Source organism: Dermacentor variabilis, chromosome 3 (assembly GCF_050947875.1).
Source record: "Dermacentor variabilis isolate Ectoservices chromosome 3, ASM5094787v1, whole genome shotgun sequence".
Taxonomy (NCBI): domain Eukaryota; kingdom Metazoa; phylum Arthropoda; class Arachnida; order Ixodida; family Ixodidae; genus Dermacentor; species Dermacentor variabilis.
Window position 1 is genome coordinate 226,652,841 of NC_134570.1, and position 24,651 is coordinate 226,677,491.

At 47.3% G+C, this 24,651-nt stretch overlaps 1 protein-coding gene and 1 long non-coding RNA gene across 4 annotated transcripts in view; one reads left to right on the top strand and one right to left on the bottom strand.

Moving 5' to 3' along the window:
* LOC142576675 (uncharacterized) lies at window positions 1–24,553 on the bottom strand. The gene is made up of 3 exons (XR_012826917.1): window positions 24,236–24,553; window positions 22,419–22,456; window positions 1–378 (listed from the first exon to the last, which is right to left on the bottom strand). It is a non-coding gene; the product is annotated as an uncharacterized LOC142576675 (long non-coding RNA).
* The window catches only part of LOC142576673 (uncharacterized), a 334,510-nt gene continuing 327,256 nt past the window's right edge, over window positions 17,398–24,651 (top strand). For all 3 annotated transcript variants that reach the window (XM_075686902.1, XM_075686904.1, XM_075686905.1), the window contains exon 1: window positions 17,398–17,802. The gene's annotated coding sequence lies outside the window, so the exon portion shown is untranslated. The remainder of the gene's footprint in view (window positions 17,803–24,651) is intronic.

Here is a 24,651-nt window from a genome sequence, read left to right on the forward strand (position 1 = left end):
TTTCGCAAAAAAAGTTCGGACTTTATTGACAGCAAACAGTAGCATTACAGACGCAGGCCGAGTATATAAAATATGACGACGTCACAGTGGTCCCAGTTTCGTACAGCACATGGCGGCAACTGTCATGGCGAGACAGTGAGACTCTCGGGTGTGCGTGTTTGTTGTGATTGATTAACGAGTTTTTATGAGGAACCTGCATGATCTTGCTCATGAAGTAATTATTTGTGGACGGCTTCATCCTTGGATGGCGTTAAAAGCACAGGGCAGCGGATGTCAGCTGCTTTTATTGCTGTAACTTAGCGCTGTTGTGGATTCGCCAGTGCGGATCGAAGAGCACCGTTTTCTCCAGCCCCGATTCTCCCTTTGGAGGTGCACCATCTGAAAGAAATATTTAGACGTCGTGAGTGAAATTTAAAACAATTGTGACTTTAATCCACTCAGTTCTAGCAAACAATGACCTTTACCAAAATCACGTGGATTGTATCAACAGCCTTTGAACAGTGCCACAGTGTACCTTCATCACGGCCTCTTGCACAGTTTATGTGGCGCAAGGCCTCAACCTGAGCTCTCAAGAGGCTCTGAACCTGAGTTTAGCGCCATTGACTATGGCTTTAGTGTAAATACAGTTGAAATGAACTCACTTGTAGTCTGGCGTGTAACTCAGCAACCTCCCAAGAAGTATTTTTCTGCTGAATAATGCGCGAGCTCGAGGGCCAGTGTTTTCATGTGTTATCGTTGTTTTGCACCAATTCAAATGCCTTCCATTCGACGCAACGTGTTTGGAAACGCAAATCTGCAGTGCAAGCATGCCGCAAATGTGCTTCTACTACGTCGGGTACATTTTCACAGGCGCGTATGCGCAACACTGGACAGCGCGGCACCGAGCTTTCAAGTTTCGTGCAGTTTTCGAAAATCGCTCATTCAAGGTACCATAATTCTAGTCCTTGAGCTGGATTCTTCAGAGAGGCGGGGGTTACTTGCACGAAAAAGCGAAACACATATTCAGCTAACTGAAAAATCAATAATTAACTTCGTAATTAGTTACATTACGGCACATACCGCAATTTACGAATTGTAGCTGGGCGTATCCACTTGGCCTCAATTTCCAGAATGACGCCCGTTTGGATATATGTGCCGTCAAACTCGCCGTAAAAGTGCGCCGTCTGCCGACATACTTTACTAACAAAATGCTCTTTTATGCATTGAAGCACTAAAGCAACTGGAACGCCCATTTATTTCCTCTCACACTTTGGAAAATAATGTGTCGAAACTGGTGTAATCCTGTGAATTAATTTAAAGGGCATGCATCTTGCAAACTCACAGGGTACAAGTCGTTAATTGCAATATGTGCTAAGGTCATTAGTTAGGAAGTGAATATGTCAATTTTTGCTAATTGCAGATGTGTTTCGATTTCGTGCGCTAGTGATGTCTGCCTCTTGGAATAATTCAGCTCAGCGACAAAAATTATGTTATCTACCACAGGCGATTTCTAAAAATTCCGTAAAACATAAAAATGATGACCCTGTATACGAATATCACGTATAGCACGGGCCTACGATATCATGCTCAAGCGTGCTAACAAAAATAAACACAAACTTACGCTCAATACATGAACAAGTGAAATAATGACGAATACAAACTCGTATATTGGAACTTTCGCTCGATAATTCTCACTAACAACTGACGATGAAGTGCGCGATCGGGGCGGTGTACGAAATACCGCTGGAATTAAGGTGGGGCCGACGGGATTAATGTTGAGTGGCACGATGGGCCCGAAGGAATGCGCATCTGCCCGCGCACTGCGCAGCTTCAAGTGCTTGGCGGCAGAGGGGACGAGTGCGTGAGCTCGTGGAAGTATTTCTTTGTCACGAATGTGGGTTGCGTTGTTCGCACATCTATGGGCTTGGGAAAGCGGGAAGTGAGGCTGCATCGAAACGTTGACAAGGTACTTACGTCTGACAAAGGACATGAATTTTACCTATGAATTTACCAAATAGCGCTTCCATTAGCATAGATTGCAGCATTGGTGTTGGATGCGAATATATATATCACGAGAAGCCAACAAACACTGACACCAAGGACAACATAGAGGACATTAATTACTTGTGGTTAATAAATGAAATAAAGAAACGATAAATTAATGCAAATTAAAGTGGATGAATAAACAACTTGCCGCAGGTGGGAGCCTAACGCACAACCTTTGCATTTCGCGTGCGATGCTCTACCAATTGAGCTACCGCGGCGCTGTTCCCTATCCACTTTCTTGGGTATTTATGTGTCCTAGTAGAACCCTGGGATTGTTAGCCAGCGCCACCACTCGGTGTCAATGTTTGTTTGCTTCTCATGATATGACAACAAAAATCGGGACCCTCGGTTAACCCCCTCGCTGCTCGTTTATATATATATATATATATATATATATATATATATATATATATAATCACCTGCGTGCGGCCCGAAGAACAAGCGGGCGTAAGTTTCAGTGCAGCTTAGCACCTACGTCCAAGTTTTTTACCATTGAGAAGAGGTTTATTGGCGGCTCCTAATGCAAAGGCACAGCGACCGAGGACGGCGAGGCAGCCCGAAGCACTGTCCAAAAAGACACCAGCAATCAACAGCGCGACCCTAGCCGCGCGTTGGCGATGCGGCTGTGCCGCGAGGCGCGTCTTCTTCACAATCTCCCCGCGGACAAAAAGGGTCATCCTGGCGCCTTAAGAATCGGGAGGCAGAGGGTCGTGGTAGGGTTTCAGACGCGAGACGTGGACAATGTCACGTCCACGCCGGCGCATGTCTTCAGATGGTGACAGTGGCTCAATTAGAAAATTCACCGGGGATGTTTGCTCCAAGACTCGGTAAGGCCCTTCAAATTTTGGGACGAGTTTCGAGGAAAACCCCGGCGTTTGGAAAGGGACGAACAACCGCACAAGAACGCCTGGAGCGTAGGTAGTGTTATAAAGCGTGTCGGTCCGGTTTTCTTTCTGTTGTTGCTCTGTCGTAAAGGAGCGCGCTAGCTGGCGGCATTCTTCGGCTTGTCGGGCGACGTGGACACAGGTAGACACTCGGAGGCGTAAGGACGGTATGGAAGGAGCGTGTCGATGGTACGCGTAGGCTAGCGGCCATACAGGAGGAAGAAAGGTGAAAATACCGTAGTGGCCTGGATCGGGGTGTTGTATGCAAACGTGATGAATGGAAGGATGCGGTCCCAATTGCCATGATCAGATGCCACGTACATAGATAGCATATCACCAACTATACGGTTAAATCGCTCTGTGAGCCCGTTAGTCTGTGGATGGTATGCCGTGCTTGTCCGATAATATGGCATTCTGAAAGCAAACTTTCGACGACTTCAGACAGGAAGGCGCGACCTCGATCGCTGAGCAGTTCTCGAGGCGCCGTGTCGAAGCACGAAGCGATGTAGGGCGAAAGAGCCTACATCCCGCACTGTAGCGCTTGCTAAAGCAGCAGTTTTGGCGTAGCGTGTCAAATGGTCAACAGCAACGGCAATCCACCGATTGCCGTCTGGCGTCATAGGAAGCGGGCCGTATAGGTCGATGCCGACGCGATCGAAGGGTGTGGCAGGGCACGGGAGTGGCTGCAAGGCACCAGACCGGCGTAAAGGCGCCGATTTGTGGCGTTGACAGTCAAGACAGCACCGAACAAACTTTTGTACAAAATTGTACATGGCGCGCCAGTAGTAGCGGTGGCGAATTCGTTCGTACGTCTTGAAGACTCCGGCGTGGCCACACTGCGGTTCGTTGTGGAAAGCGGCACATATTTGAGACCTTAAGCTGCGGTTAACCACAAGAAGCCACCGACGGCCTTCAGGAGTGTAATTGCGTCGGTGCAGCATCTGTTCACGAATGGCGAAATGAACTGCTTGACGTAGGAGGGCTCGGGAATCAGGGATGGTCGATGATCCAGAAAGATAGTCGAAAAGAGAAGCGATCCACGGGTCACGACGTTGTGCGGTGGCACAGGAGTTTATGTCGAGAGATGACACGGAGTGTGCGGAATTTGTTCCGCAGGCTGAGTCTCGGGGTAAAGGTGAACGAGTCAGGGCGACTGCGTCGGAGTGTGTGCGTCCGCTGAGGTATACGACGCGAATATCGTACTCCTGGATGCGTAGTGCCCAACGGGCTAGGCGGCCAGTGGGATCTTTCAAGTTGGCGAGACAACAAAGCGCGTGGCGATCTGTGACCAAGTCGAATGGGCGCCCGTGCAGGTATGGTCGGAACTTGCCAAGTGCCCATACTAAAGCCAAGCACTCTTTTCAGGTCATGCTGTAATTGGCCTCAGGCTTCGTCAGCGCGTGACTCGCATAGGCGACTACGTATTCGGGGTAGCCGGGCTTTCGTTGGGCGAGGACGGCGCCGAGACCGACCCCGCTGGCATCTGTAAGTACCTCAGTTGCAGCTGACGGGTTGAAATGGCGAAGAATAGGTGGGGAGGTGAGAAGACCTCGCAGCGTAGCAAAGGCGGAGTCACATGCAGGGGACCAGCAGGAAAGGGCGGCGTCACCGTGTAGAAGCTGAGTCAATGGCGCCATGATCGATGCGAAATTCCGAACAAAGCGAAGAAATGTGAGCATAGGCCCACAAAGCTTCCAAGTTCTTTGATGGTATGAGGCTTCGGAAACTCAGCGACTGCTCGAAGTTTCGCAAGATCGGGTAGAACGCCGTGCTTGGCCACAACGTGGCCTAAGATGGTGAGCTCGCACGCGGCGAAGCGGCACTTCTTGAGGTTGAGTTGAAGGCCAGCGTTCGTTAGACAGGTCAAAACATGTCCGAGGCGGAGCAGGTGAGTAGGGAAATCAGGCGAGAAAACCACGACACCGTCGAGGTAACACAGACATATAGACCACTTGAGGCCGCGTAGCGTGTTGTCCAGGAGTCGTTCAAAGGTGGCAGGGGTGTTACAAAGCCCGAAAGGCATCACGTTAAATTCATATAAGCCGTCAGGCGTAATGAATGCGGTTTTCTGGCGATCGACCGCAGCCATCGGGACCTGCCAGTACCCTGAACGCTAGTCCAGGGATGAGAAGAATTCTGCTTCCTGAAGACTGGCAAAGGATAGACGTCTTTGCGCGTTACCTTATTTAACCGATGGTAGTCAACGCAAAAGCGAATAGACCCGCCCTTGCGAACGAGAACGACAAGAGATTGCCCGGGACTGTGCGAAGGTTGAATAACATCACGGGGCAGCATATCTTCGACTTGGGTGGTAATGACACGACGCTCTTCGGCAGAGACGCGGTACGGTCGTTGACGTAGCGGCTGATGTGAACCAGTGTCAATGTAGTGCTGCACTTCCGACGTGCGGCCCTAGATTGTGAAACGTCGAATGAACTCCTAAAGTGGCGCAGGAGATCAAGAAGGTCGGCGCGTTCTGCAGGTCTGAGGGTATCGGCGATGGCATACGCGAACGCATCCCTGGATGATTCCTCAAGCGCGGAAATCGAAGATGGTTGGCCGGAGTCGACATCAAATGAGTCTCCAGGTACGTCAACCAAAGACGAAGAGTCGAGGAGTTCCATGAAGCCAAGGCATTCACCAACGAGCAACGTAATAGGCGCACAGAGGGGATTGTAAAAGTATATACTGCTGCAGCCGCCAGCCATGTCAAGCATCGTGAAGGGTAGTGGAAGAGATTTACGGCTCATGAAGACTTTAGACAGTGTGAAGAGGACCGTTGCATCAGTGATGGCATCGCAAGAGACGGGTACGAGGGCAAAGGAGCCAGGTGGAATATCTGTGTTCTCGCGCACGGTAAGTTTAGAAGGGCGGTCACAATCTTCGTCCAAGGGTGCGCCACAAGGGGAAAATTCAACTTCGGCTCGTGCGCAGTCGATCACGGCTTTATGACGGGATAAGAAGTCCCATCCGAGGATGACGTCATGCGAGCAGGTGGGAAGAACAATACACTCGACGATGTAAACAATGCCGTGAATAAGCACACGTACAGTACAGGCTGCGTGTGGAGTGACGTGCTGCGCGCTTGCCGTACGAAGCGACACTCCAGAAAGCGGCGTGGTCACCTTGCGCAGTGAACGGTGCAGTTTGGCGGCTATCACAGAAACGGCTGCGCCGGTATCCACAAGAGCGAATGCAGGAACACCTTCTACACAAATTTCGACCACGTTAGCAGGACAGGCGCGAGCACTTAGACGATACGTTTAGAACGACAGAAAGCTGAGCTAGTTGGTAAGGATTCATTATGCAAAAAGATGCAAGAAGTAGGGATACATGTTTTTCCATGTTCCCCTACTTATCTGCTCAATCCTGCTTCGTTAGCTTCCCTAATTGCGATATGTTTGTTCCGCGCTAGAACCATGTCGTGGTTTAGCCGTAATCGTGTCGTCCCATTGCAAGTTCAAATGATGTGCGGCTTTCTTCAGCCATCAACTGGGTATGCCAGAAGGATTGGAGCTATTCTTTCCGCTAAATCTTGGCGCCAAGTTAGGTTCTACCAGGAGTGTCTAAGGGTCCGTTGCGCGGCCCTGGGAGACGGCCGCCATTGGAACGGCCCCTACGCCAATTGGAATAAGTTATATAGCCGTGCAACATGCGGACTTCTTATGGAGGATGAAACTTCCGGAGCTTCAACAAAGTAAGAGGAAACACCTTTCTAATAATTCACCGTCAAATAAGGTACTGGTTCTTGGAGATGCCATCGTGAGTGATAACCATAGAAGAACCCTTGCTTTAGGTCCTAAGCACTGTTTTAAGCCTAACGTGAAACCCGTTGACGTTTTAAGCATACCGCGCTGCATAACCAGGCTCGTCCCGGAAGAAGAACGCACACGCTGTATTTCGGATTGCATTGCTAGCATGAAACAATCAGATTGTCATTTTAAGACGCCTCACCCTGTCCGACCGTTAGTTGATTACCTTGTGGAGCATAAACTTAGACCAGTAATATCTGACAAGGAAGGTTTTTTCGTAATTATGCCAGATGACATGTTCTCAGAAAAAGCGATTTCAGCCATAGAAAAGAATTTGCAGCCAGTAAAACTCAAGCCTTCGGTAGTTAAGCAACGTGCGGTTGACCTCTTGTCAAGACATAATCTTGATAGGCTTGTCTGTAATGTCAAGAAAGCTAAATCCCTAACTTTAGAACTGTTTTTCTCGGCCAAGACCCATAAACAAGAAATTCCTTTTCGTGCTATAGTGTCAGAGAAAGGGACGTGGCAGGTCTGCGTCTCTAGTTACCTTCAGAAATGCCTAGCTTCTCTAGTTTTTTCAGACCCCTTTTGCCTGCGTAATTCTCAGGCACTAGTTCAGTATTTGAGAGAGGAAAATCATGGTGATTGTACTGCTTTTAGTATGGATATCGAAGACCTGTATTATTCCTTGCCGCATGACGGGTTGCTAAATTCCGTAAATGAGTGCATTAAAGAACAAGTGCAAGAGTCGGCTTTTATTGACAGATGCGGTGTTTCCACGGGAGCTTTTCTAGAAATTCTTTCAATGTACTTGAAGTCGACGCTGATTGGGTGGAGAGATGGCGTTTTTCTGCAGAAATCAGGCATTTGTATTGGCTCAAAGGTTGCCCCTATTCTTAGCAACATTTACCTGAGTAAGGTTGACAACTGCTTAGAGAAAGCCTTAGGTGATAGTGTTATCAAGATATTTCGGTACGTTGATGATTACCTGATTTTCTGTAATAGGGAAGAATTCGATTCCGCTGCTACCTCAGTAAGTGAGCAATTTAAACTTTGTGGGGGAGGATTAAAGTTTACCAAGGAATTTCCTCAGCGACGCGTAATTCAGTTTCTTGACATTTCCTTGATCTTCGAACAAAATCATGTTTGTTGGCAGTACTCCCCAAGATCTTCGAAGCCGTTGCTAAACTTTCAATCCAAGCATTCTAAATTAGTAAAAAACGGAATTGCCATGTCGTGCCTTAAGTCTTCCCTCACCAGATCCTGCATGCACAAAATGAGCGCCAGTTTTAATGCGCAGGTCCGGCGTCTATTAGAAGCAGGGTATCCTAGTGTAGCGGTGGCCACTGTGGCTGAGTGCCTAAAGAAGTCGGTTTCGAGAGGGACGGACGTGATTACAGAAAGCAGTAATAGCAAAAAAAGAGTGGTGGCTATTCCGTATATTCGTTCAGTGTCGCACAGGCTTAAAAAAGTTGCTAGTAGATATGACGTTAATGTTGCTTTCACTGCTCCCAATAAGCTAGGTAAGATATGCGCTGCCGTACAGAATAAAAAGGAGCGGGTAAAAGGCAAAAAACGAACAGATATTCGTCCAGTGAAGCACAATAAGAACAACTGTTTTACGGACTGTCGTATGGGTGTGGTTTATAAAATTCCCCTTAGCTGTGGCCAGTTCTATGTAGGGCAAACGGGACGGTGTATCAATCAGAGGCTAATGGAACATAAAAGGTCGTTAACCGGTGGATCGCTTTCTAAACTTTCGCTTCATTCCCGAGATTGTAACTGCACGCCAGAGTTAGATGAATGCGCGATATTGTACAGGCATAAGAATGAAGATACGCGTCTTATGGTAGAGGCATGGCATATCTATAATGGTGGAAGTGCGTGCGTGAGTCAGCCTTCGATTACTTTACATAAGGAAGAGATTAAGTACCTTAACAGTTATCTCTCACGTAGGCCGGCACGTTTACCCGATTCACACGTGGTGTTACCATTCCTGTGCATGCGCAGATGAGTTTTGTGCCTTCTTTCTTTTTTCGCCTCAGTGCCCCCTTCAGTTGATAGTCGGCGTTCGTGTTGTCCACTTCTCTACTCTTGTGTCCTGTCTGCACGCCTCACTTCTCTTTTGCATTTAGACAATACGATTGGGGCGCAGTTCTTGCCTCTTGAACTGCGACGTTCAGTTTTCCTGGTCAGGTGGTGCGGGTCGCCGACCCATTGGGGAGAGCGAGCGTCGGCGAGGGCATGGCGAGCGACGCGAAGGAAATTCTAGGATCTCAGCACGAGCACCATATTTAATTTTCGTTGTATTCTTGTAATTATCATTTGGTTATGCAAGTGAGCTTGAACCAGTTTGAACCGCTATTTTTTCGCTCTGGAGTTCAAACGGCACTGAACCGTCTTCTATGGGGAACCAGCGCTGGATAGGCGGCGCGTCGAAAAGAGTGCGTTGCACGCCGCCCTGGCGACGAAACGCGGCATATTCCAGCCGCTCGACCAGACGACACGTCCGCGGCCGTTTTATAGTTCGTATGTTTCCGTTTTCGCGCCGCTTCAAGTGGAGAGTTTTCATTAAGGAAGCTAGCGCCATCAAGTGAAGAAATGACGAAAGAAGCTTTTTAAGCTTTATATATTTTTCACAGTGTGTCGCGGCGAGCACGTGTGTTCCTTTAACGGCTGCGCAGTGTGCCGTTGCCATGCTTGTGTGGCAGCCTGCCTCGCAAGTCAAGCAGCTATGGCGCCGGTCGTGCTGCGCTATGGTTTCGGAAGTATTAGTTTGGCCTGAAGACATTCCATACTTCTCTGGCTAGACATAAGAAATTCGGATGTTACTTCGCCACAGCAGTCAATGAAGAAGAAAGCTTTATCGCATCAGCTGATTCGCGCAAGCAAAGGTTTTAGTGCTCCGCTGCTTGATCTGTAACAACCCTGGCTACATTTAGCAATAATTACATAAAATTTACCGGATGCTTCTCAGCGCCGAGTAATCATCCGCATGCGCATTTTTAAAAACACATAGGCGGCTTAGTCGCGCGTGCGCCGGCAGCATGCGCACAGAACTCGTATTACAAGGCAGCTTCCCTCCCACATAATTCTTGGCAATGAATGGAAACTATTTACCTTTCGTATCGTTCGCTTGGTGCGGTGGCATTGGAAGGGGCTTGGCGGTGGTATTGCGAAGGAAAAAATGGTTGGTACATATGCCGGATGGTGCATGCTTTTGCTCGTTTTGTTTCCGACGAAATGCCGACTGCAGATACTGCTGTTTGGTACTGGCTGCCACGGCTGACTGTCTTCACTATCGAATAAACCAAGCACACACGCGAAATTCGATTTAGATACCAGCCCGACACCGCTTGACAGGGCGACAAGACGGGAACCTGACTGCTTGGATCTAACGCCGCCTCCGTTCTTGTTCGTAGGGTTTAGATGAATAGACGCAGAACGATACATCCTCCCTCATCCCGACGTAGTTGTGGCACTTCTATACGCAACAGTATAGTCGGCGTGCTTTTGTTTTCCTTCTACTCTTAGCGCGCGCAACGCAACTACCAGTAGCAATTTTCGTCCGCGGAAGCGGCTGCATTGTGCACGTTCTGACCGCCAGGGCGGCGCTGCAGCTGTCGCGAAAATAAAGCCCCGCGAAAACTCATGGAGGAAGGAAACTGAGGAGAGGCCCTACCCCCTCCGCGCACTAGGAGAAAAGTGTGGAGGAAATCACGTAGTAGGTTGTCCTTTGTTTTGCTGTTTTTTTTTATTTCTTTGCTGTAGTGGCCCCGCCTTTCGGGCCACAATGGCGGCTTTGTTATTGTTCTGTGCGCTCACACGTGTTGCTCCGTAGGTTTCGTACCGTGGTAAAGGCGCCGTGCGGGCAGGTTTGCGTTGGTCTCCGTGTTTTGTTGCGCTGCGTTATCTGGACCGTGCTCTCCCGGATGTTGCTGTGGCCAGGTGGGACAGCAGGAACTAAAGTTCGTGAAATGAACGCGCATGCAACGCTGTACGCAATGTACCGCGCCACGGCAATGGCGACGGACGAATGAATATCCGCGGGAAATTTTGCCCTCTTTGACGGAATCATGCTAACTTGCTAACGATTGATTAGTATTGCTGCAGAGCGCGCGGGCTCGAGCAGCACAGTTGCGCGCAGCGCGGCGTGGTTTCGCGAGAAATGTAAACAAGAGAGGAGAGCTCGCCCGATAGGCAGAACAACGCCATGAACAACGCCAACTTCCGGCTTCACTTTCGCTTCACAAAGAGTGACGTCAGGGCCTCTCCTGAGTTTATTTCCTCCGTGTGAAAACTCCAGCATTGGTTCCCCGTGGGGCTCTTGCATTGCCCAGGGGGCGCTGCGGATGGATGGATGGATATTATGAGCGTCCCCTTTGGAACGGGGCGGTGGGTTGCGCCACCAAGCTCTTGCTACACTCTAAGAACAGTTTACACCCTTTCGCTTGCCCCTTCTGCCACACAAAAATAATCGTCATCTGCCTTGATGCGTTTCCTTTATTTATCGCTGCAAGCCCGGAACTTTCCAGTGACGAACGGCACGCGCGTTATCAGAAGGGGCAGTCCAAAGGGTGTAAACTGTTCTATGCTGATAACGCGTGTGCCATTCGTTACTGGAAAGTTCCGGGCTCGCAGCGATAAAGAAAGGAAACGCATCAAGGCAGATGACGATTATCTTTGTGTGGCAGAAGGGGCAAGCCAAAGGGTGTAAACTGTTCTTAGAGTGTACTATACTGCCTAATATCCTACCTAGGTTAAACAGTGAAAAAATAAAAAAAACACTATGAACTACCACGCCCACATTTTCTGATACCCTATTGCGAACTGTGCTTTCGTACGTCTCCGTCTTTTCTCGTTTCCCTACTTTTCTTCCACAAATCCTCCAGTCGCCTCTTAATGGATGGATGGATGGATGGAAGGTAGGAGCGTCCCCTTTGAAAAGGGGCGATGGCAGTTGCCACCATGCTCAGATTTTTATTTTGCCTTTTATTTTTATCTGTGTTGTGTGTTATTGAATTTCTCGACTTTCTTTAAATACGTCTTCCTACCCTTTTAACCTTATGTCACCTCTCTGCTTTTGAGCCACCAATCCTCCAATCGCCTTTTGCTAATTTCCACCGCATATTTATTTACATGACTATCATCTCTGAACACTAGGGCCTCAGGAATGGTGACTGTGGCCGCATCGACATCGGGATTGATACCATCACATTTTAGTATGAGGTGTTCCATCGTTTTTGCATATTTACCACACAGAGTACATGTGTCTTCTTCTTCGTTAAATTTCTTTTTATAGCTCCGCGTTCTAAGACATCCTGATCTAGCTTGAAAGAGTAGGGCACTGCCTCTTGAGTTATCATAAAACGCTTCCCTCCTGATCTGCTGTTTCCAGTATCGATATAGTTCTACACTATGCTTCTTTTCCATTGAATTTATCCAATTTTTACCTTCTGCATTTTTAACCTGTCGTTTAATGCTCTGTCCTTTTTCGTCCTCGTGTCTGGCATACTTACTGGTTAGCTTCCTAGTTCTTTTCCGCCATTGTGAGTCAACGCTCTTTCTGTATAGGTATTTAAACACCTTAGCTGCTCACCTGTTATCATCCAATTTCCTCAGACATTTTTCGTATAGGATTTTACTCTGAGCTTCCCGTGCTTCGAATGATGCCCAGCCCATATCTCCCTGTACTGCTTCGTTTGTGGTTTTCCCGTGGGCACCTAGTGCTAACCTTCCCACAGCTCTCTGATTTACTTCGTCTCGACTGAACCTCTGCCCTTAAACACAGGACCGCAATCCCGAAAGTAAGCCCCGGCACCATTACTCCCTTCCAAATGCCTCTCAGTACCTCATACCTGTTGTAACCCCACAATGCCTTATGTTTCATTATCCCGGCATCTCTTCGCCCTTTTGCTGTTAGAGACTGTTCGTGCTTTTCCGTGTACATCTGCCCTTTGTTTATCCATACCCTGAGATACTTGTATTCGGCCACTCGGGGTATTTCGTGGCCTTGTATTGTAAGCTCCTGATCAGTTGTATCGTTGAAAAACATCCCACCGGACTTAGCTGCACTAAAACTGAAACCTAAACTGTCTCCTTCGTCCTCACAGTAATTAACCAGAGTTTGCAAATCTTCCTGGCTATCTGCTAACAGTACAATATCGTCCGCATACATTAAACCCGGTAGTCGTTGCTCCACAACCTTTTCGCCTAATCTGTACGACAGATTATACCCTAGATTGTTTCGTTGTAACCTTCTTTCCATGCTTATCATATAAAGCATGAACAGCAGCGGTGATAGAGGACAACCTTGCCTTAATCCTTTGTGAACCTCGACAGCTGTCGTACTCTTGATTCCTTCCCATGTTATTTCAACATTATTTTCTCGATATAGTTCCTGTAGAAAATCAATTACCTCATTACCGATACCTTCAGCTTTTAATACGTTCCACAGGAGTTCCCTGTTCACATTGTCGTATGCACCACTTATGCCCAGGAAGGCTAAATACAGAGGTCTATTTTCCGCCTTAGCTATTTCTATGCACTGGGTAAGCCCGAACAGGCTATCATCTAAGCGCCTACCATTTCTGAACCCGTTCTGAAGTTCTCCAAGTATTCTATTACTTTCTACCCATGACTGCATTTTTAATTTCACCGCCTGCATCGCCAGCCTATATATAACTGATGTTATCGTAATTGGTCGGAAAGATTTTATGTTCTTCTTATCACCTTTCCCTTTATAAATCAAATTCATTTTACTCTGTTTCCGTGCGGAATTCGCTTATTTGTTATGACTGCCTCCAATGCTTTTATCAGCGTTTCCTTGCTTTTTGGGCCAAGTTCATTAATTAACTTGATTGGAATTTCGTCTATACCCGCGGACGTGCATTTTGGAACATTTGCTTCCGCCTTTTTCCAGTTAAGATTGCTCAATTCTAAGCTGTTTTCTATTATGCTATTCTGTGTTGCTCCCTCACTTGGGGCGATTACCCTATCGTCTTTCCTAAATGACTCTGCTATAACTGAACCAATGTAGTTCACAGCGTCATCTCCCTCTAAACAATTTCCTTCGGCATCGTGAATCTGTTCCTCTTTTCTGTGATTAGCTTTACCCAGCCAGCTTATATGGTTCCAGAATTTTCTTGACCCCCCTTTAGTTGCATCGCGAACTTCAGCCAGCCAGCGATCAGAGGACTGCTTTCATCAGTCCTCTGAGGACTGCGAAAATGAGGCTGCGAAAATGGTACTAAAGCACCCTCTGTCCTGAACTAGGTAGTACCAAGCTCGGTCGTCTGCTTCGGACAGCACGTTTACAATATTTACCTGCCAATTTCGGTTTTGTTGTACCACGGCTTGCAGCGAATATCAGGCGCCGAAGATTTTTTCAGGGGTGGCACGCTACGTAGAGGCAATAAATTATGCAACGCCGAAAACGTGTACGCCGTTCAAGAAATAAGCGGCGAAGTTTTAGCGCGGTGTCAATCGCAAGTGAAGCGAGTCGCGTACGAAGTTGAACTTCAGGTAAGGTTTGCCAGCTGCTAGATTCAGGCGCACTAACGCGAGGAAATGCTCGCTATATGAATTCACAGCAGCGATAAGCAGACGTCATGTGCGCGGAACTGCTCGGGCGCACGACGGCACGCGCCGCGACGGCTGCGGTCTTTCGACATGCCGCGCTGTACGAACTGCTCGAGCCCACGATCGTACGCGCCGCGACGGCAGCGGTCTTTCAGCTTGCCGCGCTGTACGAACTGCTCGAGCCCACGATCGTACGCGCCGCGACGGCAGCGGTCTTTCAGCTTGCCGCGCTGTACGAACTGCTCGAGCCCACGATCGTACGCGCCGCGACGGCAGCGGTCTTTCAGCTTGCCGCGCTGTACGAACTGCTCGAGCCCACGATCGTACGCGTCGCGACGGCAGCGGTCTTTCAGCTTGCCGCGCTGTACGAACTGCTCGAGCCCACGATCGTACGCGCCGCGACGGCAGCGGTCTTTCAGCTTGCCGCGCTGTACGAACTGCTCGAGCCCACGATCGTACGCGCCGCGACGGCAGCGGTCTTTCAGCTTGCCGCGCTGTACGAACTGCTCGAGCCCACGATCGTACGCGCCGCGACGGCAGCGGTCTTTCAGCTTGCCGCGCTGTACGAACTGCTCGAGCCCACGATCGTACGCGCCGCGACGGCAGCGGTCTTTCAGCTTGCCGCGCTGTACGAACTGCTCGAGCCCACGATCGTACGCGCCGCGACGGCAGCGGTCTTTCGACATGCCGCGAAGCGGCAGGCCTCCTGCAATCTTTGTTGACTGCATGCCGCCAGACAAGTAGTTATACCTGCACTGTAGTAGCGGCCATCTGTCCCTTTAGCAACTGATGAGATGCAATGCATATGAGCTCGCAGTAACCTACGTGCGAATCGCGCTGCAGCACGAGCTCGTGCACTGCTCGTTTGATGTAGCTTTTAATGACAGCGCTCTAACATCGTTGTGCTGCAATCAATACTACCTTGCTGCGCTGCCTCAACGTGCTGGCTTGAGGTCAAGGATGAGCACATTTAACCATCTAACCTGTGCTGCTCGTAGTGGGGTAGTGAATTGTCACCGAATCAGCACAACCATTTGTGCTCATTTGCACACACCTGGTCATTTCACCACTTCGTGCCAGTCGAATTGTTAATTGTCGCTGTGGCCGGGTCTCCAAGCGTGAATCACCAGCCATGCCTGGATGCTATGTTGGTCTGCTGTCGGGACTGTAGGTGCAAAAGACCGAATTTTTGAACGCAGATAATCAAGCAAGCTTCAAGACAGGCGAAGCAGTCAGCATGGCGCGAGGTTTCGCTTACCCAGCGCGACGAACAGCAGCTATCCAGCGCGCCCGACGTTCCGCTTCGTGAGGCTCTGAAGGAAAACGGTAGAATCTGATGTTTGGATTCAGACCTTCTTGTTCATGGTAGCCCACGACGCAGAAGTGACGACAGTGACGCTTTTTCGAGGCTGAGCTATGTCTCTCCGGATCGGCGTCACCGATTCCTTAATTCTGCTTCCAGCATTACGTACACTTGCTGACATTGCCTTCAGGCGGGAACAGGCCTTTCTGTTAGATTCACGTTTCACGTCCAGGCTTTCGTTACTAGGCTTCTGCGTGCGTAAGGCGACGCGAAATGTTTGAATGCACTTTGCTCATCGACAAAAGGCGCCCTTACTTTGCAAAGCGATTTGGAAATGTGTATGCACCCTACATCGACGTCAATGCCGACGCGCACCACTTCTGCGTTTTCGAGCTCGAGAGCAGTGTGTCGACGTGGTGTCCAAGGCCAAACAGGCATCCGGCTTTGCCAGAAGGCGTACACACAACTTAAAGAATCGCTACATATGACACACCCTGCAATATGCATCATCCGTGTCGGCACCATATGCGGTCGGCGCTGTGTTACGACTCTTCGAAACCGACAGTCCAAATGAGGCGACATGTCGTGCTGTTTCGTGGATGCAGCACAGTTCGTTCGAAGCTTCTGTAGCTTCGTAATGGCAACGTTATTCGTACTCGCCGATATTACACAGTGAAACAGTATTACAGTACACACCACACAGCCACAAGGAATCACAACGGTCCTCCCACTGCGTGCACGCGTGTGTAGGCGCCGACAGTCATTTTCGATTTTTAAACGCAACATAAAATAAATGCTTTATTTATTTAGGCGTAGTACATTTAACAACAAAACGATAACGTTAGCATTTCACGTATTTTTTATTAAGAGGAAGCTTTAGCTCGAGTGCTCCTATCTAAATACATGTAAAAGGAGAATTCGTTTTTCTCGGCAACCACTGCACCAAATTTGACGAGGTTTGTTGCATTTAAAAGAAAAACTTAAAATCTAGTGACTGTTGGTTTCGAATTTTTGAGTTAGGTCGTCAATCTTTTATTAAAAATTGGCGAAAATAAAAAATTTTCAAAAAACGAAACTATCAAGTTTACAACTCTGTAACTCAACCAGTAAAGATTATAATAAAATTCTGTGAATTGCATCTAAAAGTACATCCATAGCGGACAAAATTGATATGTTACACATGAATATAAAAAAATTTAATTATAGGGAAATACAACTTTTGTAAAACCGTTGTAACCAACGTAACAAATTCATGTAAGATGTAAAATGACATATTGAATTTGTCCGCTTTGAACGATCTAATGGATGCCGTTTACAGAACCGCGATATCAGTTCTTGATGCATAGCTATCAATTTGTAAACTTCGTGCTTCTATTTTTTTCAAACGGTCAAATATTTGAAAATCGTTTTAGGAAAATTCAAGCCCTAAATCGAAATTCCGCTTCCAACAGTCACTAGAATTTAACTTTCTCTTTCAAATGCAACAAATTTCATCAAAATCGGTCCAGGGGTTATCTCATAAAAACGTTTTTGCGTTTTACATGTATTTGAATAGGCCGCGTCGGAGTTGGGCCCGAGCTAAAGCTTCCTCTTAAGCTTTCTTTTTGTGACGTCATCATGCGTGGCAGCAGCGGACTCTACCTGGTGTCGTCTGCTGCCACGCGCGTGCACCCAGCGCCGGCCTAAAAAAAATGCGCCTCGAACTCCGCCGTTTCACTTGCGCCACCTTCAAAAGTAGTTGTAATCATATTCGAAAGATGGCGCGGCCATGCAACCAAGGAACCGGGCGCGCGTGTTTTGGTGTTTGCATTTTGGGTGCCTTGTGCGGTTGTTCCTCTCCAGCGACAATGCACGGAGGATGCCGCTATGTGCCGCCGCATCTCCCGCAGAGCGGTCGCCGGCTCGCGTAGTTTAAGTGGCGGAGCCTTCGTGCGCGGATTTTCTTCGGTGCCAAATCGTCGCAAGCGACCCTTGTGCCGACGGGCCGAGGTAGAGAAGCGCAGTGGCGAGCACTGTTGCGGCTGCTGCTGCGGCCGTTCACATCGCCGCCTATTGGCCTACGTGCCGCGGCGGGATCACGTTTGAAATCTCTGCCTTGCAGAGCGATGTTCCCATAAGAAAGCCAGCCGTGTTTAGCGCGTGAGTGCCGCTGTATGCTTCGCCGGGACACTGCAGAGCAGCGGGCGTTGCGTCGGCTGGATTACGATCGTGTGTGGTGGATTTGCGACAACCGAGCACGGCTCTGTGACCGAGATGGGTGAGTGCCGTGTTTTGCCGGTCTAGGCCTATTGTTAGCTCGGGGAAAATGAACCGCATCTCTCGCGCCGGGCGCACTGTTTTGTGTGGCCGCTAAGCGAGGCCCCGTTTTCTTTTTTATGTTATTTATCTCCGCCGTCGGTCGTGCTGTGTGCCGTACCGGCCGACGGGGCTCCGTTCTTCCCGCGAGGGACCTGCGAAACGGGTCCGTTGGTCTCCACACGTGTTGCGAGTTCGGTGTTTACGTGCATCGCGCAACCGTCCTTGCCGCCGCGTAGCGCTCGATCACGACCGATTAATCGCTCCGGTTTGGCGCCTGCCGTGTGGTCCAGGCGTTTATCCGAGGGCCGCGGAATCGGGAGCAGCCCCGACCGGGGTGATGGACGTGCGCCTGCCGCGTAATGGTTTCATCTCACGGACCGTGGCAATGAGAAGCGGCAAGCCTGAACGGCTGCTTTGCAATTACGACAGGTTTCTGCTGCCAGTATTTTGCCCTGCAGGTGATTCGAGTGTTTGCTTGGAGCATTTCAGGACGACCACGATCAGTGGCTTCAACCTTGCCTAGGTCTTGTGAGCGCTGCAGTAGCTTTCTAGGATTTCATTTCCCTGGTTTACTTTTGCATCAGGCGGGTGCTTGTATAATAACAGCAACTACAATGTATGTACCTGCGGTTTAACTGTTTGCAGTTGGTTACGCATCACTGTTTACCATGTGGTTCTAAAAACGAAGAGACATAAAAAAGTTACTTGGTGGCTCTGCTCATCATTTAAATGACCTAACACAAATGAACTATAAGAAAGAAAACCGCGGGCGCGATTTTAATCGGTCATCTCGTAAGAAGCCAGCCAACAAAGACGCCAAGGACAGCATAGGAGAAATGGCTTGCACATATTATTTGAGTTAAATAAAAGATAAATTAATGGAAATGAAAGTGGATGAAAAGACAACCCACGTCTTCGCATTACGCGTGCGATGCCCTTACCTACCGCGACGCCTTTTTCTAATCCACTGTCTGGGGTATTAATGTTTATCGACCAGGGAACACTGATGTTGATTTGAGCGATGTATTCTGCTTCCTGGAGTGACTGTTCTGTAGGCGTAGCCTTTGCTAATCGTGTTATAGCACTTTTCTCAGCGTAGCCTCGCATATTAGGTCAAGTACAGAAAATATAGTTTATTGCCCCAGGCACACAGTTCTAAACAGGTGTATTAGCACTGACTTGTGGTCGAAATTTCCGGAGACCTCCACTACGGCATGCCTCACAATCAGAAAGTGGTTTTGGCACGTAAAACCACCTAATTTAATTTTTTTAGCACTGACTTGTCAAAAATATTTCACTTTACTGACTCCGATGAAGGGTAGCCAACAATCTTGCTGTGTGCTTCTAGGCTGTGAAGCACTGCCACACATTTCATAGTTTGCATCCAACGTTGCGGTAGTATTCTTGTGATGATTAATCATTGCTGCTGTTAATTGTGAGTACACTGGTGCAACTTATAGTAAATTGTTCTATTTTAGCTCATGGGAAAAGCTGTAGGGTTCTCATACCTAAGTAACCGTTCACCTCTGTGTTGAATCTGCTGTCAGAGTTTTCGAGCCTTCAGAAATGGCGCGTCTTGAGTTAGAATTATTCTTGTGGAGATATTATACACTGTAATCTCCACTCGACTATTGTGGACTGCAGCCCAAGTTAGATGCTTGCACATTACAGTGCAGAATAAGTGCACACACTGAAGGTGTACTAAGTGCTTGTGCAAAGTACTGTGGCTGTTGCTTCACATTGGGATCAGATTGATACTATTCTTTATGCAAAATTTCTTTTGTTACAGTGCCTCCATGATGCAATGTAAAGTTCCTTTTCATAAAGGACAGCCTATTGTAAAGCTTCATTCTATCAGCTTACTAGCTCCAGTCTTTTGCTGAAGCCATGTCTCAACCAAGAGTTTTGTTGCCCATAATATTGATGTTTATCAAAGAATGCTACCTTGGCCCGGTTGGTGCGTGTTGAAGCTGGAAAGAAGTAATGGCGCCCGGGACAGGTCAAACAGAAGACCAGACTTGATGAAAAGAGCGCTACGAAGACGCGGACTAAAAGAACAACATGTACGACGGACAAGGCGCTACTTCCAACTAAATCTTTTTTTGAAGAAACAGGACTTTAAATAGATGCAACCAAGAATGGCCCATCGTGACATCACGACCTCCCTATCTCATTAGAAAAGCTATCTCTTTTTCGATAAACGTCACTGAAGGGCAACTAATGTACGTGCATTAGTTGCCCTTCAGTGACGCTTACCGAAAAAGAGATAACTTTTCTAATGAGATAGTGAGGTCGTGATGTCACGATGGGCCATTCTTGGTTGCATCTATTTAAAGTCCTGTTTCTTCAAAAAAAGATTTAGTTGGAAGTAGTGCCTTGTCCGTCATACATGTTGTTGTTTCAGTCCGCATCTTCGTAGCGCTCTTTTCATCAGGTATGCAAAACTAACTCGCCCACATCAAGCTTCTGCTGCTTCAGTAGACCAGACCTCAGCAATGTTGATCTTTTCAATTGACCTGGGTCCAGACTGATGGGCTAGTTGGCATTGTGTAGGACAAACAAAGCATGCAAGTGGTGCTTCTAGGACTTGATTGTTTATTGTGTGGGCTCAGTGCAACAAGAAGCAAAAACATCCACCAAGAATAAAACTAATGGAAAAATGACAAAACACCATAGATTATGTACTAGCAAAACCATTTGTTACAGGCCACTACAGAAAAAGTGATAAGTAAACACATAAGCAGCTGATTCACTTCTGCTAATCTTTGGCACCTTTGTGAGCACTCTGATCAGTTGAGCTTCATTCTTGGGCAGCATTTGTACTCTATTAAACAAAGGCTCACAACTGCAGTGTGTATGCAGCGTATTTGCCAGCTTTGAATGTCGCAATGTTTGTTTAGTGATTGTCGAGGCATCTGCCAGTCTGTCTGATATATCTGTTTCTGCATAAAGTGCTGTGGCTATGCCCTTGCAGTCATGTTTCTGTCATTAGCAGTACCTTTCAGTAGCGTACAACAGTGCTATGTAATCGCAAATAGCAACTCGCTGCTGGCAGGCTGAGAATGTACACATGCTGCTGCAGGAAAACTAAGACTACAAGGAGCCATATAAATGAGCTGGGTCGTCTCTTAATTATTGTGCGGCCAATTTGTGCTACACATTGCGTAATTGTTAGTCAGCTCTCAGTGCTTAGCAAATACAAAATGAGGACTCATTATTGTTTATCTACATTTGGGACACAGGCCATGAAAGTCTGGTAAATTAATTGATCTCACTCAAATGAGTGTAGAATTCTTGAGTGTACTGAGTGAAGTTACTTACAAAGGTCACAAACAGTAAATTACTGCTGCAATGTGAGAATGCACTCGTGCCACTGCAGGAAAACTAGGATGCTGCAGGAAGCCGCAAAAATGAGCTTTGTCATTTGCTTTAGGACACCCCGACAGGCGTCGCAAAGAAAACACTGGTGCAACAAGAGACATTTCTGTGTACATTTAGAGCAGTGCTGGGCAGTATTGAAGATGCATGCATCTTATATACTCTCTTAGATAGTCTTTGTGTATCTTGTATCTGTTTTTCCGATACATGAAAGAATGTATCACCTACCTTAAGGTACAAGGCATTGCTATTGCAATATCACCGTGTGAAACTATAAACAACATTATTTTATCTTTCCACCAGAGCCCTCCAATGAGGGCAGGTGATGAGATCATTGTGAAATAAGTAGAATATAAAGGTCATTGCAGCTTTATGTGCTGTCTGTATACACGAAGTGTCACAAAAAAATTCTTGCTACCCAGCGTTGTTGCTGCTGTACATCTGTCCGATGATCAGTTATTGTGTAAACAGCAATACATTTACATACAAGGTAAAACTCTGCAGTGGTATGTGCGCCATCCTTAAGAAGCTTCTTGCTGACGTTCTTGCAATTAGGTGGTTGGCAAGTAGAATGGAAGTGACTAGCAAAAAACCGCTGACAGTGCAGCGTGTAAAGAGTTTTCATGTTAAGCAGCTAAAGCAACTGCAATAAATTGTTCCCGAATGAAAATATTATACTTTGAGCAGCAAGACAAAAATGTGGAAGACGCGTAAGCTTCGCCATTAAAATCTGGTGGCATTGAAAGATACTTGGCTGTTTCTCAAGCTTTCCAGCAACTGCAGCTTATGTAATCGTAATGTTTGCCCGAAAATGCTGGCGGTGAATGCCATGCACGAAGCCGAGGTTTCCAGTAGAAACGCGGCCTCTTGCGTGCGCTGGTCGTGGAGGTTGTGCATAGCCCCATCAAAAAAAATGACATAATTTTCAGGTTTTTGTTATTGCTTCGCACTTTTAATATTTAACTCTGAGAAGATTTAACATAAAAGACATGCACTGTCAGTGTTTCATTTCATGACATTTGTTTGTGGGCTGTTATTCTGAAAATCTTGAGGAAAAACTTTGTTAAGAATGTAAAACAAGGTATAAGCAACTTTAGTGAGAGAATGGTGTGGTAATATAACCCGAATATACCGCATGTCATATAGCTAGGTGCAGCATATACATATACCTAAATGTATAGGGAAATTTTTGCTTACGGACAACTCTGCAGACAGGTCAGGTTACTGTTCTCCATCTGCTGAGCAAAGTATGTATAGCAAATGATCAGAAATGAAACAACAAATGTTTTCGAAGCAGTGCAGAAACAAAATTGCTTATGCAAGCCTTGTTTTTAGTTTCGTGGCCAAAACTTACATGGCAGCCTGTAATTGTTTCTTGTAGTCTGTCATTAAATGTTTCTTGTAGTCTAGTCGTGTAGTAGTTTTATCTCTTGCGCTACAACCGGTCTTCTTTTTTTTTTTTTGCTGCAACAGACCGTTCTTCATGTGCGTATGGCTGAGAAGTCCTCAAAGGGACACTAAAGCGAAACAATAAATCAGTTTAGACTAATGAAGCATTGTTTGAGAACCCAGCAGGCAGTCATTTAAAAAAATAGTTTGATTATTAGATAAGAAAATGAAGGTCCAAGTATCAGTATTTCAATTTCGCGCCGAAACCCCAGCGCCGGTACGTCATCGTGACATCAAGGATTCCAAAGTATGTTTTCACATTTGGGCCGCGTTGGCTGAATAAAGGTTCCCGAAACTTGCCATGTTTATTATTTGGTTCCTTTAGAGCACAATGTAGTGAATCTGTACCGCTATATATAATTAGTGGGCCCTAGAAGATGCCATCAAAATCCAAGACGTCACAGCCCCCAGGTGCGGGAACTTAAGTAGGCGTCGCCACCCGTATTTCGTTCTTGCACTTTTTCTGACTTACCAAATGTCTTATCATTGTAACAGTGGTGTTTTTGGTGTTGTAGAACGGTAATTTACTGATGCAGAAGAAATCATTTTTCACTTGAGTGTCCCTTTAAGCAGGTATTTTTGTTTCACAACTTCTGAGCCATTTTAAATAAGCATTTATATAGCATATTTGGAAAGCTTGTTTGCAACCAGGCTCTAAAGATTCTGAGAGGCTGTTTGGGCTGTTCTTATAATGAAAAATGGTCATCTTCTGTTTAGAACTCATCCTAACTGCCTGTCATAGTTGGCTGTCTTTTTCGTCACTAGTCAATACAAGCGTAGTACCTAATTATACAGAAATTCTTCTGTAAATATACGTGTCTGCATTTGACTAGTTGATATTAAATTTGATATTCAATACATACTATTTGTATTCAATTCTTATCTGAGAAAGTTGCTGTTCACCTACCTCTAATGGCAATAAATGCAGGTGTCACAAAACTAATTAACGCTGGCCACCTTTCTTGAACAAGTCGACAAGATATTTTAATAAAACAATAATGTATACCGGGCGTTTATATGACGACTTTAAGCAGTATTTAAAAATAGGTGTTTTGGAATAACAGGACGGTTCCTTCGAAGACCTGCCATCAGTGGTGACGACCACAGAATGACAGGTGATATGTGGTAGCTGGTAGCTAGTTGACAAAATTGAGTTGGGCATTTAGTTTGTAATTGGGGAGATTGATGCGAGCACAAGTCATATCAACTTTTGCATCTGGAAAAGTGCGATTACCCGCTGAATTGTGGCACGTCGTATTTCGGCTCTCGGTGAGCGCGTGTTCAGAGCGCGTGTTCGTGCCCAGTGGAACCGCGTGCGACGCCAAAAAGCGGAGGGGGGGCGCTGCAGCGAGCGGCTCGAGGCGACGTCGTGCTTCTCTCGCGGCGCCGACCATGCGAGATGCGCCGCGTTTCCCTGGCGTTGCGCGAGGAGAACGCGTTCGCCCGTTGGTCCCAGCTGCGCTGTGCGGCCGCTGACGCGTGGAGTTTCCTTGCGACGATTTCCTGACGCTGCAATCGTTCAGCCACCACGGGAATGATGGGTAGTGTACATGGATTTGGCTTACCTGCGTACTTTTGGATGCGGGTGTTCTTGTGCATTTGTCTATTACGCTTTCCATGCCTTCGTTGCTGTAACTTTCAGACCAGTCTTATGGAAATGCGGAAGACGCTGCGAACACGCACAATCGCTACTATTTGCAACGGTTCAGCCCATCCAAGTGGCCAAATCGAAACCCGCCAATCGTCTCAAGGCATTAGAGAGTCTTAGAATTGGGGGCGCAAGGCACTGGGCCCCCAAGCCGCGTTGCGTCGGTTGCTCTTGGGTTTAGACGAGCAGCAGAGTTTGAGGATTGGGTCGAATGCAGACAGCGTTGGGTTGAGCGCTCGGGACGCCGCAGTGTGGAAAATAGAAAGGTGCTTGAAAGCAAAAAAAAAAAAAAAAGAAAGAAGGAACCTCTTTTTCTTACAAGTGAAAACGAAT